At 35.8% G+C, this 7,250-nt stretch overlaps 1 long non-coding RNA gene across 1 annotated transcript in view; it reads right to left on the reverse strand.

Moving 5' to 3' along the window:
• LOC110271782 overlaps positions 203-7,250 on the reverse strand; it is a 15,854-nt gene continuing 8,806 nt past the window's right edge. The window contains exons 3-4 of the long non-coding RNA XR_002362437.1: positions 5,505-5,513; positions 203-716 (exon numbers count right to left, since the gene is read on the reverse strand). This is a non-coding gene — a long non-coding RNA (uncharacterized LOC110271782). The remainder of the gene's footprint in view (positions 717-5,504; positions 5,514-7,250) is intronic.

Here is a 7,250-nt window from a genome sequence, read left to right on the forward strand (position 1 = left end):
TTAAGATAATCATACAATCGTCTTACTTATCAATACTTGATATGATGTCGTTTATTTGAACTAATTTTATTCTTGTTCAGCATGGCACTCTCGGGGCACTTGTCCAAGATTCTGTTATCAGCTTCCATGAGACCAGCTTCAACGGCCACGTACAACGCTATTCATAACAAGACTGTGACAATGATAATGATTCCCCTTGTCCAATAGTGGTGTATATTGATTCCCCTTATTCGTTGATGGAGAATGTTAGACTGTGACAGTCCATTAGAAGCTCTTGAGACATTAAGCTCTTGTATGCAAAAGGGTGCTGCACTGTAGTTCTTTGCCTTTACTTACTGCCTGTTTTTCTTCTTCTACGTCGTCGTCTCCATTACGCGCTAGCGTCGTCGCCGCAAAATCACTACCAAAATCATTACGCCGCCGCAACCACCACCCCTTTCTCCGTGAGCCCAGAGCCACTAGCTCTTCCTGACCGCGATGGCCCAGCGTTCCACCGTCGCTAGCGTCGCCGCAACCTTCTTATTCCATCTCCCTCTTCGCTGTCTGAGAAACCAAGAACAAGGCAAGACCCTGTTTTACTGTGCACCCACCTTTCGCCACTGCCGCTACCCTAACGCCACCACTAGGCCGCCACCGTGTTGCTCCGGCCATTCACTCATCATCATCAATCTTTCCCTTCCCTTCCCCTGTTCCAATTCCCTGCTTCCCAGGTTCCCCTTTCATCTCATTTGATTTTATTTCTGTTCGATTAATCTAGTTTAGCTCATTCTGTTTAGCTTGTTTAGTTCAACTAATTTAGTTTAGTTGAATTAGGTGGTTAGAGAATCTGGACTGGTTAGTGGGTGTAGGTTTTGTTTTGTTTACTGCTGCTGTTCGGAATAAATTTGTCTTTCCTCTGAATGTTGCCCTAGATGAACTTGTTTATTGTGCTGTTTTGGTGTTGAATTCTGGACTTGTGATTGCTGTTTATTGTATTTTTTTTCATTGTCCAAAATAGATGCTGTGAAAGTGTTACTGTTTCATTAATTTTTCTTGGTTTGCTGTTGCTGAGTGCTGCTCTGCTTGTTGCTTGGTCCATATTATATGAACTGCAATAATTTCAGTTTGTGGAACTGGTTAAGTCATATGAATTCTGTTTGCTGCTTGCTTGAACCTGGGAAACATGCTATTTACTGCTGCTGTTTAATAAGTGTTGCTGCTTCGTGCCATGTGTTAGCAACTCGTTTCCTCGTTGCGATTCTTTGTGCTTATTATGCATTCATGCTCATTACATCCTTAATCATTGGCTGCTGCTGATTTCTCAATTTGCATTTCCTCTTCTGCTCACTTCCTATGCATGCATATATAATGTTGATGAATTTAATTGTTAAAGCATTCATATGAAATTTGATTTGATTGATTGAGTTTGGGAAATAGCCAATTTACTGCTGAAATACTGTTAGATTTTTCCTAACCTTGTTTTATTAAATGATATTGTTTTGTTTGGTGCAACAAGATTCTATTTATCGGATTTCTGTGTCAAAAAGAATCTTATTTGCTAAAGGGTTTTGGAAATTTCCGCAAGAGTCTCCTTACAAGTCTTGGTCAATTCTTTAATCTCTTTACCTGTTTTATCTTATATGTTATTTTTAAGCATTGAACAATCCTTGATTGAGTTTCGGTTTGACCATAAACTCTCATTTGCTTGCTCTCATTTAAATTTCATTATCAAGTTTCACTTGCAAATTGATTTTGGTAGTGATTTTTTTTTCCTTTGTTATAGCTAGGTTTTTATGATAAGTGACTATATTATTCAGAATTGGTAATTTCAATTATTTCACCGTATCTGATTCCTGTGTGTATTTTTGCTTGTCGTTTACATGAATTTTTTTATGTTTTATTTGATCGAAAATAGAAAATTATGCTAGAAACTAATTAACAAAGTAATATTATTATGCTTTGTGTTTTGCAGTAACAACCACTAACAACACAGAAGCTATTGAGAGAGAAGAAGAACAAGTTTGAAGAGGTTCCGCTGTTTCGGCTTTGCTCCTTCGTCCCTGCTGGTGCCTTCGTCTCTGCCATTCCCTACTCAGTCTTCTCTGCCATTAGTCACTGATTCTGCAGTTTATTGGTTAGTTTCAAGGTGTACTACAGTTTCTATGTTTTTAAGTTTTATAAGGTTCAGAGTGTGACGAAATTAAAAGTTGTGGAGCCTGGACCATAGTAGTAGCTTCATCCACACTGAACATAAAACTTTCATTATTCTTTTTTCTTTTTTTCTTTTTTTCTTTTTTTTTTTCATTTGCACGCCATATAAATTGGACCACATACATCCACATTCCACTATTCTTCTTCTTTTTCCCTTTATATCATTTATTTATATTTATATTTATAATGTCATCATTTTTTTTTTTCAAAAAATTGTTATATACAGTTTTTTTATTTTTCATAGCATCTTTCAATTTATAAGGTTAAGAACTAATTCGTCACAAATTTCTTTTTAAAATTTGTTGTTAGCCAATAGATTATTATATATATAAGAAGGAACTCAAATTTTTAACACTTACTTAAATAGACAATAAATTAATTACTTGACCAACTTAAGTAAGTTTTGTTGTATAATTCTTTTATATAGAAAAAAAAAGCTTTAGATAAAAATGGTTATCCCCTTCACTTTTTTGTCTAAGAAAAAATAGATTTAGAAAAATAATATTTTAAAATTAGAAATGCTATTAAATGGGTCATATCAGTTAAAATAAACCTTATATATATATGAAAACAGTAAGCAATGGCAGTGTAATCTTTTTTAAGATTGTAACATTGCTGGAAATTTGTTAGCTGTTACCCTACGTATGAAGGAAGAAATAGACCTTAAAAATAATGAAAAGCTGAAGGCAAAGCCTAGAGCCTAGTTGAGAGTAGGGAGAATCAAAATCATGAAAGCTTGGACAAGAGAGAATTATGCACAAGAGGCAAAAAAGAAGGGACACTTTCAAAAGTTTGATACAATTTAAATAAGAAGCTAAAACTATCCACTGGCTAAACTAAATCTGATTGTTAGAATGCTTTTATGTTACAAAAATTAAGTTTGATATCAAATCTGATTGTTAGCAAAATTAGTGGGCTGAAGTTTACTGCATCATCTATTTTTCATTTGTGTTTTTTATTTTGCAAGACACAGGTCAAAACAATTTAGCTTGCAATAATACATGAAGTTTTTATATCTTGGCATGAAGTACAAGAAGACTTTTATTAGGAATTCTAATTCATGTATTAGGAATTCATGAGTAGTTGTTATGACTTTGATTTTTGGTATTTTGTTAGTGCATGTTGTTATGTGATCACACACTTATTTTGGTGACAAATTTATGAAAATTGGATTACTTGATTATTGGTCATTGACTAAATTATAAAATTATCTATGAATATATGTAAGTTTTTATTTATGAAGATTAAAAAGGAATTAGGTTACTGACCATCTTTTTCGCCACGCTTTAAAAGCGTGGCCATATGGCCATATCTCTGTCTACTGCCATGCTTATAAAGCGTGGCCATATCTAATCTTTTCGCCACGCTTTTAAAGCGTGGCCATATCTCCTCCTGTTGCCACGCTTTTCAAGCGTGGCCATACCTCTTCTACTACCACGTTTGTAAAGCGTGGCCATATCTCCTCTTGTTGTCACGCTTTTCAAGTATGGCCATATCTCCTCTATTACCACGCTTTAAAAGTGTGGCCATATCTGCTCTATTGCCACGCTTGTAAAGCGTGGCCTTACCCTCCACATACGGTCACGCTTTAAAAGCGTGGCCATAACTCCCACCTACAGCCATGTTTTTAAAAGTGGCAATTTGTAAAAAAGCGTGACAAAAAAAAGCATGGTGATTGGCTGAAAAAAGCGTGGCGATAGAGCAACCGCCACCCTTTCAGAGGTCACCCTTTCAAAAGTGTGGTGGTAGCTCAAAAAGCGTGATGAAAAGCTATTGCCACGCTTTTTTCAGCTTTTCGCCACGCTTTAAAAGCGTGGCAATAGAGCTATTCTCTTGTAGTGCTAGAGGTCGTGACTCAGCCGTCTCAACAGTCTTAGCAAAGTGGGGAGGACGCCACCAATGAATTTGCGGCCTCAGTTGTCGACCCCAATGTGGTTTGGCGTGAGACCGCCTCAGCCCTGTACAAGAACCGCGTATACGGGATAGGGTCGTTCTTCGCCAGCAGCCTCCGCACCTTGACGTTGAAGCCGTTGTCAGGCTCCGCCACCAGTCGATCCGTTCAGCCCGAGGAAGGGATGGATTTGAGGCTCCAGGTGCAGAAGCTCTAGCACAGCTTTCACCAACAGGCTTAGGAGTAACGATTATCAAAAGAGGTATCAGAAGATCCTCACCCGCGTGATGTCTACGGATGAGCTTAGGCTGGAGTTTAGAGAGTCATTGGAGCGGATGCAGCGTATGGAGGCTGAGGTGGAGGTGTATCCGGCCCAGATGTGTGCTGCTGGCATCGACCTTGCTGGTGGCAGTAGTCCTGTTGCAGGTGGTAGCAGTAGCGCTAGTGGCACGGACATCGACACTGCCTCCTGCACCGTCAACTCAGGGCCACGGGACTAACAACGATGATGACTACTTGAATTTGTAGATATTAGATTTTTGTTTTATTGTTTCATACATTTATTTGATGTACTTGACTTTCATTTAATTTACACATTGTATTATTTATTTCTTTTAAATAAAAACTCTTCATTATTTATGAATTGACCACTAATCATGTGAAAAAAAATTTAAATTTAAAATTAAAATTGATCATTTATTTCAATTTTTAAAAAAAATGACATTACCGTTGAAATTATCGTAGGACTAATTTGACGGTAATATGGCCGGAACAACATGTTTTGGCGCCAACGTTACTGTTGAAAAATCCGTTGGCAACCAATTGGGTTTCCACGCTGGTAATCCGTCGCAAAATCTGACGGTAAGTACCGTCGGACAAAAAAAATCTGACGGTAAATTGATAACCATCGAATTTATTCGACGAATTCGACGGTAAATCCAACAGTACTTAGTGTTTTTCTTGTAGTGACCACAGCTACCATCTCTCCCTTTTTCTTCTCCTTATCCTCCCAATCCTTCTCTTGCCCCTGTCTCTATTTGGTTTCACACTAAATCCTAAATATTCATCTCATGCAGAAAATCTTACATCGAACAAACCTTTCATATAAAAATCGATACTTTAAGTAAATATCCATAATAAATCATCAAAATCCAAAAAAAGGACAACTTGTAAGACCATATCCCAAATCAAATTCAAGTATTTAAACAGATAAAATTACTCAATTGAAGAAGGAGGAGGTGTGAGTGGAGTGGTGTAGCGAAAACAGAGAATGGTGGTGGATGTTAGTGATGATGGTAGACGAAAATAATGTTGAGGAGGAGAAAGGAGGGTTGGCCTAGTAGTGTTCTGGTTCGTAAGGAAGAGGAGTGGAGAAAAGAGAAGAAGAAGATGGGCAATTTATTCGATTAAATTGTTGCCTAACATGTGTTGACTTAACGGTCCACGTAGGCAAAATCCGTTAGCTCTAGACGGAGATATTAACAAATGGGGCAAAAGGTCTCACGGAATTAATTTTTAGGGGTCGCGATGACATTATACCATTTTTAAGGGGCGAAAAAGAATTTTGTGAAATTGTTAGTACTCAGAGTGAGGTTTCACTCTATTTTTTATTCAAGGTTTAATTACTTTGTTGGTTCCTATAGTTTTACAAAATTTTCAATTAGGTCTCTATATTTTTTTTTCTTTTAATTTGGTCTCTGTACCAATTTTTTTTCAATTAGGTCTCTCTTGACAGTAATTGGTTTAATTGTATAGGAACTCAAGTAAAAAAAAATAGTGCAGGGACCTAAATAAAAAAAAATTTAAGGACCCAATTAAAAAAATTGGTACAAAAATTCAATTAAAAAGAAAAAAAATATAGGGATCTAATTAAAAATTTGACAAAATTATAGGTATCAATCGAGTAATTAAACATTTAGTCAATTGAGTTTCTATCTTAGGCCCATTTTTGTAAATTTCCTGAAAAAATACTTCTTGTCAGCCCATTATAAAAATGAACCATATTTAACATTTAACCAGTTTGGTACTTTCTGGACCCAAAGTTTTTGGTCATAACCTAATGTTTAGAAGTACTACCATTATCCAGTCCAAAAAAAAAAAGAAGAAGTACTAGCCTTATGACAAAAAACAATGTAGTACTACTGTACTAGCGTGATCTAACCAAAAACAGAAAGAGAAAAAAATAAAACAGTACTGATGGTTACCGGTACTTCGGTAGAGTATGCTTCTTGAGAAAAGCTGAAAATAAATAGAATTTATAGTTTTTAATTTCTTTGGTCTAGCATTCTAACTATATATTTTTAGCCAATATTTTTTAACATTATTGACCGACTCCTATCAAGACCAATAAATTTTGTTAGTCCTTTAATATTTATTGAGACCAAACTGTTGTGGTCCCCACAAAAAAGTTAACATGAAAATGGGGACGAAGATTATGTTCTGTCCTTCATCCATATTCAAAACAAAACACCAAATAAGTACTTGCAATGTTCATGATTTGAATGTCAAGTTTGAAATGTTGAAAATATTTTACCTCATTTATTACATTTGACATGAAACTGAAGTGCTTAAATAAATTATAATAATGGCCAAATTTGCCATGCTTACAACTTGAGAGCCGAGCAAAAAGTAAGCCAAATTACTCCATAAACCATTTATACCTCAATTCATTGGTAGTTCAATAAATCTAGATTGTGAGTTTGAGCTAATAATTATGAGCTACTGACGTGAATGCTATTCATCAAAGGAGTCAAGTTTTAGTTTTGTTGTTTAACACAATAGCCCGCAAGTTAGCTATGTTTGTAGTTTGTACAATTTTTTAGCGAAGTAATGAAAGAATTATTTATTTCCATGTAAGATTTTAAGAGTAAATTACGCTAACTTGCCCTGTTTGTTTATTATTTATCGGTTCTCCATTGTTTGGTGTTTCTTTCGAAGAAACAGAAATTTGGTGGAAATGGAATAAAGTCTAACTCAAAGAGGGAACGAAAGGGATAAAAAACACAAGTGCATAGTGGGACCACTGATCATAAGGCTAACCAACCTCTGCACAATTTTATCACAAAGGTCAAGGTCCTTCTTACAAGAAAAGCATCATTATTCTTTTCGACTTGGGATGCATTCTCTTATTTATTTAATTAATTTTAAATCCATAATTCTTGCAATAAAT

This window comes from Arachis ipaensis, chromosome B05 (genome assembly GCF_000816755.2).
Source record: "Arachis ipaensis cultivar K30076 chromosome B05, Araip1.1, whole genome shotgun sequence".
Classification (NCBI taxonomy): Eukaryota; Viridiplantae; Streptophyta; class Magnoliopsida; order Fabales; family Fabaceae; genus Arachis; species Arachis ipaensis.